Source organism: Elephas maximus, chromosome 6 (genome assembly GCF_024166365.1).
Source record: "Elephas maximus indicus isolate mEleMax1 chromosome 6, mEleMax1 primary haplotype, whole genome shotgun sequence".
Taxonomy (NCBI): domain Eukaryota; kingdom Metazoa; phylum Chordata; class Mammalia; order Proboscidea; family Elephantidae; genus Elephas; species Elephas maximus.
The window spans coordinates 19055602-19068108 of record NC_064824.1 but is presented as its reverse complement, the minus strand read 5'-3'; the positions used below and the strand labels follow the sequence as shown (position 1 = coordinate 19068108).

The window sequence follows — 12507 nt, the reverse complement described above, 5'->3', positions numbered from 1 at the left end:
TGGTTGATTGTTCTGAGGAGCACTGTCCTCATGGGTGTTATTGTTCACTTTATAGGCCTGACTATTGTTTGTCTGAAAGGGGATCTCCAGGAGTGGGTCCAGTTTCAGGTTTGAAGAGCATCTAAGGGCCATAGTCTCGGGGGCTCCACCAATCTCTATCAGACCAGTAAGTCTCGTCTTTTTTATGAATTTGAGTTTTGTTCTACATTTTTTTCCCACTCTGTTCAGGACCTTCTATTGTGATCCCTATCAGAGCAGTCACTAGTGGTAGCTGGGCGCCATCTAGTTCTTCGGAGTCTTTTTTATTTTCTTCACTCTTCTTTGCTCTGGATGGGAAAAGACCAATAGTTGTATCTTAGATGACTGCTTGCAAGCTTTTAAGACCCCAGTTGCTACTCATGAAAGTAGGATGCAGAACCTTGTCTTTATGGACTATGTAATGCTGATTGACCTAGATGGTCCCCCAAGACTATGGTCCTCAGCCCTCAAGTCCAGTGACTCAGGCCCTCAGGGTGTTTGGTTATGGCTAAGGAGTTTTCGTAACTTTACCCCCTGGGTGTTCTACTCTGTATGTGGATATCTTACAGCACATGCAAATACATATGTAGAAGTTTCCTCTGCCAAACCTATATATGCTCATGGGTGTCCTCTCATACGCCATCCCACACCTGTTCAGCTTACATATCTATGGATCTATTCACTCATATTGTTTGTTATTACTGGTATTGCAGGATTGTGTATGTAATAGTATTGACCGTCGTTGCCTTTTACTCTTGTGTACTTCCCAGTGTCTTCCTTTGCCTTGGCCATGTTGTGCTGACATTCCCCTTATTGTGTATTGCCTTTCCCTTCTCCTAAGTTAATACGTGTCGACTATTTAGTCAGTGATTTTCCCTCCCTCCCCGCCCCACCCCTGGTAACCATTAAGGAATGTTTCTGTGTGTAAACTTTTTCTTGACTTTTTATAATAGCAGTCTCATACAATATTTATCCTTTTGTGATTGACTTATTTCACTCAGCATAACGTCCTCCAGGGTCATCCATGTCGTGAGATGTTTTGCATAGTATTCCGTTGTGTGTATGTATCATAGTTTGTTTATCCATTCATCTGTTGATGAGCACTTAGGTTGTGTCCTTTTTTTTTTTGCAATCATGAATAATGCTGTGATGGACATGGGTGTGCATATATCTATTCCTGTCATGGCTCTTATTTCTCTAGGATATATGCTAGGAGATTGCTGGATCATAAGACATCTCTATGTCTAACCTTCTACAGAGTGCCATACTGTTTTCTATAGTGGTTATACCATTTTACAATCCCACTAGCAGAATATGAGAGCTCCAGTCTCCCCACACCCTCGTCAGCATTTGTTGTTTTCTGTTTTTTAATATCATTGCCATTATTGACAGGTTCAGATGATATCTCATTGTTGTTTTGATTTGCATCTCTCTAATGGCTAATGATCAAGAACATGTCTTCATCTATTTGTTGGCCACCTGAATGTCTTCTTTGGTCAAGTATCTGTTTATGTCCTTTGCCCACTTTTTTTTGTCTTTTTTTTTTTTATTGTGCTTTAAGTGAAAGTTTACAAATCAAGTCAGTCTGTCATACAAAAACTTATACATACCTTGCTATGTAACCCTAGTTGCTCTCCCCCTAATGAGACAGCACACTCCTCCTCTCCACCCTGTATTTCCTGTGTCCATTCAATCAGCTCCTGTCCCCCTCTGCCTTCTCACCTTGCCTCCAGACAGGAGCTACCCACATAGTCTCATTTGTCTCCTTGAGCCAAGAAGCTCACTCCTCAGCAGTATCATTTTCTGCCTTATAGTCCAGTCCAATTCCTGTCTGAAGAGTTGACTTCAGGAATGGTTCCAGTCTTGGACTAACAGAGGGTCCAGGGGCCTCTGGGGTCCCTCCAGTCTCAGACCATTAAGTCTGGTCGTTTTATAAGAATTTCACGTCTGCATCCCACAGTTCTCCCATTCCATCAGGGATTCTCTGTTGTGTTCCCTGTCAGGGCAGTCATAGGTGGTAGCAAGGCACCATCTAGTTCTTCCAGTCTCACTTTGCCCACTTTTGAATTGCATTGTTTGTCTTTTTGTTGTTGAGGTGTTGAAGTTTTCTATAAATTTTAGAGATTAGCCCCTTTGCAGACCAAAATTTTTCCCCAGTCTATAGGTTCTCTTTTTACTCTTTTGATGTGCAATAGTGTTTATTTTTTTATAACTTTTTATTGTGAAATTCTCAGACATATACAAAAGTAAAGAGAATGTATAAAGAACTACCTTGAACCTTAACTCAGCTTTAATAGTTACCAGTTTATGGCTAATCTTACTTCATCTATACCCCTGCTCACTCTCTTCCTCTTTATTATTTTGAAGTGAATCTAATATCATTGAACATCATTTGTAAATAATTCAGTACGTATCTGTATCCAAATGATGAGGATTCTTTTGTTTGCTAGACAAAACCAAACGTACTGTCATGTCACATAAACATTTTAAAACAATAATTCCCTAATAGTATCAAATTCAGTCAGTGTTCAAATTTCTCTAATTTTCTTATATACTTATTTGTTTAAATTAGGATGCACATACAATCCTATGTTTCAACTGGTTGATACATCTCTTAGGTCTCATAATTTATAGGTTCCCTCTCCATCTGTCCTTTTTTTCCTCGCAATTTATTTGTTGAAGAAACTGGGTTGTTTGTCTCATGTAATTTCCTCTAGTTTATATATTGCAGATAGTATTTCTTTGGTGGTGTTTAACATATTCCTTTGTCTTTTGTCATACCTGTAAATTAATAGTTAGATTTAGAAGTTTTTGGGCAAGCTTTAGCTCGTCACAAATATTTAATAATATCGTGTTCAGGATGCACGTTCTCTGCTGTCAGGCTCTCTCGTTTATGGTAACGTTAGCAGCTCTGGGTGCTGAATGCCTAGATCTTTTCATACATAAGGGGTTGCAAAATGGTAATAGTTGGAATTCTATTATTCTTTTTATTTGTTGGAATATTGCTATAAAGAGAAACTTTGCCTCATCTATTATTGGTTACCCAATAGTACAGTTTGTATAGGAGAAGCATGATACATTTTTTAGTCTTTCCCTTTATTTATTGGAAACACTGGTGGCGTACTGGTTAAGTGCTACGGCTGCTAACCAAAGGGTTGGTAGTTTGAATCCGCCAGGCGCTCCTTGGAAATTCTATGATGCAGTTCTACTCTGTTCTATAGGGTCGCTATAAGTTGGAATCGACTTGATGGCACTGGGTTTGGTTTGGTTGGTTTTTGTTTATTAGTTTTAAAAATACAGTAATGAGTTGGTTCACTTAATTCTCCCAAGGTAGACAATTAGGTTTTTTTTTTTTTTTTTAAATTGTGTTTTACTCAACAAATTTGATGTGTTTCAGTCCTTTGCAGTTACTGTCTTTAGTGATGCTTAGGTTGTCCATCTTTGACCAGTCTCTTCAAGTTGTCTCCTGAGCGTGTGTGTGTGCATTTTTTTTTTTTTTGTAGTTTACAGTATTTATTGTTAAACTATACAAAGTACCTTTGGGAAGGGCTGCCACTCTATTAGTTTATCTTCTAGAATCAATGTTCATGACAGAACATTCAAGAGATAACATTTCCTTAATGGAGCATCAGTGAGAAATGTGGCGTGATGTGTGTTATGGAAAGTAGTTTAAAATATGCCCTCATTTTTATTTCTTCATGTTCTTCACGCATCATTCATTCCTTTATTCATTCTCTAGGAATTTCTAGTTTTCTAACCCACTTGTAGGCCAGAGCTCTAGACCCTGGAGACACACTCCTGAATAAGTTACAACCTCTTTGCCCGAGGAGTACACATAGACGTGCTTACAAATAGCTACAAGGTTTGTGATGTGTCGTTAGGATGACAGTGATAGAGGGATTTAGGGAAGGAGGGCTGTGCCTTCAACATCTGTTCTCACGCTTGTGTACACCGTCCCTTAGTTTGTTTCTTGTCACAAATGTTTAGTAATTTGATGTTAGATGATGCTAAGAAGTAGGTGGACTCCATGTAGGTTTTCAGCACTAACGGAAAATGATGTCTAGACCGAATAGACACTTTCACTGCAGCCACTGCATATGACTTTTCCATTATTCAACCTTTACAAGTCTGCAGTTCATCTGTGTCTTAGTCTCTTAGCGCTGCTATAACAAATTACACTAATGGATGGTTTTAACAAGCAGAAATTTATTTCCTCACAGTTTAGGAGGCTGGAAGTCTGAAATCAGGGCACCGGTTCTAGGGGAAGGCTTTCTTTCTCTGTTGGCTCTGGGGGAAGGTCCTTGGCTGGCTCTGGGGGAAGGTCCTTGGCTGGCTCTGGGGGAAGGTCCTTGGCTGGCTCTGGGGGAAGGTCCTTGGCTGGCTCTGGGGGAAGGTCCTTGGCTGGCTCTGGGGGAAGGTCCTTGGCTGGCTCTGGGGGAAGGTCCTTGGCTGGCTCTGGGGGAAGGTCCTTGGCTGGCTCTGGGGGAAGGTCCTTGGCTGGCTCTGGGGGAAGGTCCTTGGCTGGCTCTGGGGGAAAGTCCTTGGTTGGCTCTGGGGGAAGGTCCTTGGCTGGCTCTGGGGGAAGGTCCTTGGTTGGCTCTGGGGGAAGGTCCTTGGCTGGCTCTGGGGGAAGGTCCTTGGTTGGCTCTGGGGGAAGGTCCTTGGCTGGCTCTGGGGGAAGGTCCTTGTCTCTGTTCAGCTTCTGTTCCTCTGTTGTCTCTGTTCAGCTTCTGTTCCTCTGTTCCTTGGCAGTCTTCACATAGCATCAGCCTTTCTCCATTTGTCCTTCCTTGGTTGTGTGCCTAATCTGCTTTTCAATCTCAAAAGTGATTGGTTTAAAACATACCCTATACTGTTATGGCCTCATTAATATAACAAAGAAAACCCTATTCCCAAATGGGATTACATCCATGTGTATAGAGGTTAGGATTCCAACACATACTTTTGGGGGACACACTTCAATCCATAACAATCTGTTTCCTATTTTATTTCGTATTTGAGAAAGCCGCTTTTTGGGGAGGATCCTTCATGACCCCAATGGAAGTGGTGCATGTCATTGAGAATGACTGTGGCATGTAGCATGGTGCTGTTTACAGTTTGTTTTGCAGAGGAATCCCCTGGGGATTTTGTTAAAATACAGATTATGATTCATAGGTCTGAGTGGGCCTGAGATTCTGCATTTGTCACAAGCTCCTAGGTATTGCTGATGCTGCTGGTTGGTGGACCACACTTTGAGTAGCAAGGGCTTATAAAACAGACCAAGACCTTAATGTAAAAATTGTTGTCATAGCTGATCTCCAAACACCTTCAGGGGCACTGTGGGAAAAAAATCCTAACAACTTAATGTGCTATTCTCCTGTTTTAATTCTTTTAACGAGATTTAATATTCTGTTGATTTTGTAAAATTTCTAATATAGTTCATGTTCATTAAAAAATTTAAGTAAAATTGAGAAGTTGAGGTGTGTAAAAGAAAATTAAAGTTATTCCACTTGGAATCAGACTCCTTTAGGGCCAATATTAACAGTGCATATCTTATTATAATTTTTCCTCATTTATATGTAAACAGATACCTAGAATTTTTTTTTTAAATAAATGACATCAAATTTTATGTTTTCTGCAACTTGATTTTTTTTCACTGGATTTTTCCAGGTTAGTACATGTGGATCTCACTCATTCTCTATAATCTAAAATTTGCTTCTACCATAATTTATAGAAATATTCTTTATTGATGGATATTAGGTATTTTATGGATTTTTATAACATTCTGTGTAATAACAGCAACACCTTGTAAGTATATCCTTATATATAAACTATGCTAAGAATAAATTCTTAGCATAGTTTCACATTTTTTATTTTAGTAGCCAGTTATTTTTTCAAAAGGTTGTGACAGTTAATATGATCACGGTCTTAGTTATCTAGTGCTGGTACAACAGAAGTACCACAAGCGGATGGCTTTAACAAAGAGAAGTTTATTCTCTTATAGTCCAGTAGACTAGAAGTCTGAATTCAGGACGCTGGCTCTAGGGGAAGGCTTTTTCTCTCTGTCAGCACTGGAAGAAGGTCCATGTCATCAGCCTTCCCTTGGTCTGGGAGCATCTCAGCACAGGAACCTCAGGTCGAAAGCACATGCTTTGCTCCCGGTGCTGTTTTCCTGGTGGTATGAGGTCCCCCACTGTCTGCTTCCTTCCCTTCCCTTTTATCTCTTGTAAGGTAAAATGTGGTGCAGGCCATAGCCCGGGGAAACTCCCTTTACATTGGATCAGGGATGTGACTTCACCAAGGGTGTTACATCCCACCCTAATCCTCTTTAACCACAGGCAGAGATTATGATTTATAACACATAGGAAAATCGCAAAATGGAGGACAGCCACACGACACTGGGAATCATGGCCTAACCAAGTTAACACATATTTTTGGGGACACAGCTGAATCCATGACAATTACCAAAAATACTCATTTCCCCAAATTTTTGACAACACTTTTTAATTTGGGCCAAGCTGATGTTTCAGTTGTATTTCCTTGACTACTAGAGAAATTGAGTATGGTTTCATGTATTTATTATCCATATTCACTTCCTTTCCTGTGAATTACTTATTTTTTTGCTCATTTAAAAAAAAGGGGTTGTTTTAAAAAAAATTTTTATTGTGCTTTAAGTGAAAGTTTACAAATCAAGTCAGTCTCTCATACAAAATTTACATACACCTTGCTATATACTCCTAATTGCACTCAGCCCTAATGAGACAGCCTGCCCCTTCCCTCCACTCTCTTTTTATGTCCATTCCATCAGCTTCTGACCCCCCCTGCCCTCTCATCTCCCCTCCAGATAGGAGATGCCAGCATAATCTCATATGTCTACTTGATCCAAGAAGCTCATTCTTCACCAGCATCTTTTTCTATCCCATTATCCAGTCTAATCCCTGTCTGAAGAGATGGCTTTGGGAATGATTCTGTCCTGGGCTAACAGAAGGTCTGGGGGCCTTCTAGTCTCCGTTACACCATTAAGTCTGGTCTTTTATGAGAATTTGGGGTCTGCATCCCACTGCTCTCCTGCTCCCTCAGGGGTTCTCTGTTGTGTTCCCTGTCAGGGCAGTCATCGGTTGTAGCCAGGCACCATCTAGTTCTTTTGGTCTCAGGCTGATGTAGTCTCTGGTTTATGTGGCCCTTTCTGTCACTTGGGCTCGTAATTTTCTGGTGTCCTTTGTGTTCTTCATTCTCCTTTGGTCCAGGTGGGTTGAGACCCATCGATGCATCTTAGATGGCCGCTTGCTAGCGTTTAAGACCTCAGATGCCACTCTCCAAAGCGGGATGCAGAATGTTTTCTTAATAGATTTTATTATGCCAATTGATTTAGATGTCCCCTGAAACCATGGTCCCCAAACCCCTGCCCCTGCTACGCTGGCCTTCGAAGCATTCAGCTTATTCAGGAAACTTCTTTGCTTTTGGTTTAGTCTGGTTGTGCTAACCTTGCCTGCATTGTGTATTGTCTTTCCCTTCACCTGAAGTAGTTCTTATCTACGATCTAATTAGTGAATAACCCTCTCCCTCCCTCTCCCTCCCCTGTCTCGTAACCATCAGAGAATATTTTCTTCTCAGTTTAAACTATTTCTCGTGTTCTTATAATAGTGCTCTTATACAATATTTGTCCTTTTGCAACTGAATTTCACTCAGCGTAATGCCTTCCAGATTCCACCATGTTATGAGATGTTTCACGGATTCATCACTGTTCTTTATTGATGCATAGTATTCCATTGTATGAATATACCATAATTTATCCATTCATCTGGGGACATGATCATTATCGTTTTAGATTTTGTATTTAGGTCTTTGATCCATTTTGAGTTCGTTTTTGTGCATGGTGTGAGGTATGGGTCTTGTTTCATTTTTTTTGCAAATGGATATCCAGTTATGCCAGCACCATTTTTTAAAAAGACTGTCTTTTCCCCATTTAACTGTTTTGGGGCCTTTGTCAAATATCAGCTGCTCATATGTGGATGGATTTATGTCTGGATTCTCAATTCTGTTCCATTGGTCTATTGTATCTGTTGTACCAGTACCAGGCTGTTTTACACTACTGTGGCAGTATAATAGGTTCTAAAATCAGGTAGAGTGAGGCCTCCCACTTTGTTTTTCTTTTTCAGCAATGGTTTGCTTATTCGGGGCCTCTTTCCCTTCTGTATGAAGTGGGTGATTTGTTTCTCCATCTCATTAAAAAATGTCATTGGAATTTGGATTGGGATTGCATTAAATCTATAGATCGCTATTGGTAGAATAGACATTTTTACCATGTTAAGTCTTCCTATCAATGAGCAAGGTATGTTTTTCCACGTATGTAGGTCTCTTTTGATTTCTTGCAGAAGTGTTTTGTAATTTTCTTTTTTTTGTATAAGTCTTACATCTCTGGTAAGATTTATTCCTAAGTATTTTATCTTCTTGGGGGCTACTGTAAATGGTATTGATTTGGTGATTTCTTCTTCAATGTTCTTTTTGTTAGTGTAGAGGAATCCAACTGATTTTTGTACATTTATCTTGTATCCTGATAGTCTGCTGAACTCTTCTATTAGTTTAGTAGTTTTCTTGACGATTCCCTAGGGTTTTCTGCGTATAAGATAATGTCATCTGCAAATAGAGATACTTTTACTTCTTCCTTACAATCTGGATGCCCTTTATTTCTTTATCTAGCCTAATTGCTCTGGCTAGGACCTTCAGCACAATGTTGAATAAGAGTGGTGATAAAGGGCATCTCTGCCTGGTTCCCGATCGCATGGGGAATGCTTTCAGGTTCTCTCCATTTAGGATGATGTTGGCTATTGGCTTTGTATAAATGCCCTTTATTAAGTTGAGGAATTTTCCTTCTATTCCTATTTTGCTGGGAGTTTTTATCATAAATGGGTGTTGAACTTTGTCAAATGCCTTTTCTACATCAGTTGATAAAATCGTGTGATTCTTGTCTTTTATTTATATGAGGGATTACATTAATTGTTTTTCTAATGTTAAACCATCCCTGCATACCTGGTATGAATCCCACTTGGCCATGGTGAATTATTTTTTTGATATGTTGTTGAATTCTGTTGGCTAGAATTTTGTTGAGGGTTTTTGCATCTAACTTCATGAGGGATATAGGTTTGTCATTTTCTTTTTTTGTGGTGTCTTTACCTGGTTTGGTATCAGGGATATTCTGGCTTCGTAGAATGAGTTTGGGAATATTCCCTTTTTCTATGCTCTGAAATACCTTCAGTAGTAGTGTTGTTACCTCTTCTCTGAAAGTTTGGTAGAACTATGCAGCGAAGCCCCCAGGGCTTTTTTTTGTTGAAGAGTTTTTTGATTACCTTTTCAATCTCTTCTTTTGTTATGGGTCTATTTAGTTGTTCTACCTCTGTTTGTGTTAGTTTAGGTAGGTAGTGTGTTTCTAGGAATTCATCTATTTCTTTCTAGGTTTTCAAATTTGTTAGAGTACAGTTTTTCATAGTAATCTGATATGATTCTTTTAATTTCAGTTGGGTCTGTTGTAATATTGCCCATCTCATTTCTTAGTCGGGTTATTTGCTTTCTCTCCTGTTTTTCTTTTGTCATTCTGGCCAATGGTTTATCAATTTTGTTAATTTTTTTCAAAGAACCAGCTTTTGGTCTTGTTAATTCTTTCAATTGTTTTTCTGTTTTCTATTTCATTTAGTTCTGCTCTAATTTTTAGTATTTGCTTTCTTCTGGTGCCAGAGGGTTTCTTTTGTTGTTCTCTTTCTATTTGTTCCAGTTGTAGGGATAATTCTTTGATTTTGGCCCTTTCTTCTTTTTGTATGTGTGTATTTACTGGTAGAAATTGACCTCTGAGCCCTGCTTTTGCTGTGTCCCAGAGATTCTGATAGGAAGTGTTTTCATTCTCATTGGATTCTCTGGATTTCTTTATTCCATCCCTAATGCCTTCTCTAATCTAGTCTTTTTTGAGCAGGGTATTGTTCAGTTTCCAAGTGTTTGATTTCTTTTCCCTGCTTTTTCTGCTATTGATTTCTGCTTTCATGGCCTTATGGTCAGAGAAGATGCTTTGTAATATTTCAATGTTTTGGATTCTGCTAAGGCTTGCTTTATGACCTAATATGTGGTCTATTCTAGAGAATGTTCCATGTGCACTAGAAGAGGAAGTATACTTGGCTGCTGTTGGGTGGAGTGTTCTGTATATGTCTGTGAGGTCAAGTTGGTTGATTGTGGCATTTAGATCTTCCGTGTCTTTATTGAGCTTCTTTCTGGATGTCCTGTCCATCACCGAAAGTGGTGTGTTGAAGTCTGCTATTATTATTGTAGAGTTGTCTATCTCGGTTTTCAATGCTGATAGAGTTTGTTTTATGTATCTTGCAGCCCTGTCATTGGGTGCATAAATATTTAATATGGTTATATCTTCTTGTTATGTTGTCACTTTAATCATTATATAGTGTCCTTCCTTATCCTTTCTGATGGATTTAACTTTAAAGTCTATTCTGTCAGAAATGAATATTGCCACTCCTGCTCTTTTTTGATGGTTGTTTGCTTGATGTATTTTTTTCCATCCTTTGAGTTTTAGTTTGTGTGTCTAAGTCTAAGGTGTGTCTCTTGTAGGCAGCATATAGACAGATCATATTTTTTAATCCAGCCTGCCACTCTCTGTGTCTTTATTGGTACATTTAGTCCATTTACATTCATTGTAATTATGGATAGGTATGAATTTAGTGCTATCATTTTTATGTCTTTTTTTGTGTGTTGCTGACAACTTCTGTTTTGCACTTAATTTTTTTGTGCTGAGTAGATTATATATTGTCTTTTCCTCATATTTGTTGTCGATTTTGTTTCTGCTGAATCTTTATTTATTTGCATTTTATTTTGATGTGTAGGATAGTTTGTCTTCTTTGTCTTTGCCTCATTATTTACTCCTATTTTTCTAAATTTAAGCCTAACTTTTATTTCTTTGTATTGCCTTGTCTTCCTGTCCATATGAAAGATCTATGACTACATTTCTTAGTCCTTCTTTACATAATAGCATCGCTGAGCGTTTTTTAAAATCTTGATTTATTTTTGTGATTTCCCTGTCTAGGTTAACATCTGATTGCTCTGCCCAGTTATTGATTTTCTAACCAAAGAACTCCCTTTAGTATTTCTTGTAGTTTTGGTTTGGTTTTTATGAAATCCCTACACTTCTGTTTGTCTGGAAATGTTCTAATATCACCTTCTTATTTGAGAGACAGTTTTGCTGGATATATGATTCTTGGCTAGCAGTTTTTTTCCTTCAATTTTTTAGTGTAAGTCATCCCATTGCCTTCTTGCCTGCATGGTTTCTGGCGAGTAGACCGAGCTTATTCTTATTGGCTCTCCTTTGTAGGTGACTTTTCGTTTATCCCTAGCTGCTCTTATAATTCTCTCTTTATCTTTGGTTGTGGCAAGTTTGATTATATGTCTTGGTGACTTTCTTTTGACATCTGTCTTATGTGAGGTTTGATGAGCATCTTGGTTAGGTATCTTCTTATCTTTTACAATATCAGAGAAGTTTTCTGCCAACAAATCTTCAACAATTGTCTCATATTTTCTGTTATCCCTCCCTGTTCTAGTAGCCTAATCACTCATAGGTTATTTCTCTTGATGGAGTCCCATATGATTCTTAAGTTTTCATTTTTTTAGATTCTTTTATCTGATTTTTCTTCAAATATATTGGTGTTGGGTGCTTTATCTTCAAGTTCACAAATTCTGCCTTTTACTTGCTCAATTCTGCTCCTCTGAGTTTCTATTGAGTTGTCTACTTCTGTAATTTTATTGTTAATCTTCTGAATTTCTGATTGCTGTCTATGGATTTTTCCAGCTTATTAAATTTTTCGTTATGTTCCTGAATAACCTTTTTAATTTCTTCAGCTGCTTTATCTGTGTGTTCCTTGGCTTGTTCTGTGTATTGCCTGATTTCCTTCCTGATATCCTAAAGGGTTTTGTGTATTAATCTTTTGTATTCTGCCTCTGGTAATTCCAGGAAGGCACTTTCATGTGGAGGATCCCTTTATTCTTTGTTCTGAGAGCTTGTTGAGGCGATCATTGTCTGTTTCTTTATGTGACTTGATATTGACTGTTGTCTCCGAGCCATCTATAAGTTTCTGTAGTAGTTTATTTTATGTTTGCTTACTGTATCATAGCTTCTAGCTTTGTTTTGTTTTGATGTGACCCGATGGGTTGCTTGAGCGAGCTGGCTTGATTATTTTTGCCTTTGGAGCTCTGATGTCCTGTCCCCAGATGGCTAGAGCTATTATCAGGTATATCAGTCTAGGAGTCCATTCACTTTTCTTGTATGAATTCAGCTCAGGTGTCCAGGTAGCTGCTCATCAAGTGTGTGGTACAGGCTCTGTCATACAGTCTTAGAGGGGCAGGGGTGATTGGTGTAGGTACTGGTATCTGGTTGCAGCAGGGGGTCATGCTCTGAACAAGGTAGGGGGCTGAGAATCGTCCCCCAAGTGTCTCTGGAGAAAGTGTGTCCCTGTTCCCTAGACC

The 12507-nt window shown here is 38.9% G+C and overlaps 1 protein-coding gene across 4 annotated transcripts in view; it reads left to right on the top strand.

The window, feature by feature from the left end:
• RALB (RAS like proto-oncogene B) overlaps positions 1-12507 on the top strand; it is a 67723-nt gene that overhangs the window by 20669 nt on the left and 34547 nt on the right. The window contains exon 1 of one of the 4 annotated variants that reach the window (XM_049889141.1): positions 56-166. The exons of the other annotated variants lie outside the window; for them this stretch is intronic. The gene's annotated coding sequence lies outside the window, so the exon portion shown is untranslated. Of the gene's footprint in view, positions 1-55; positions 167-12507 lie in introns of those variants that run through there. 4 annotated transcript variants of the gene reach the window in all.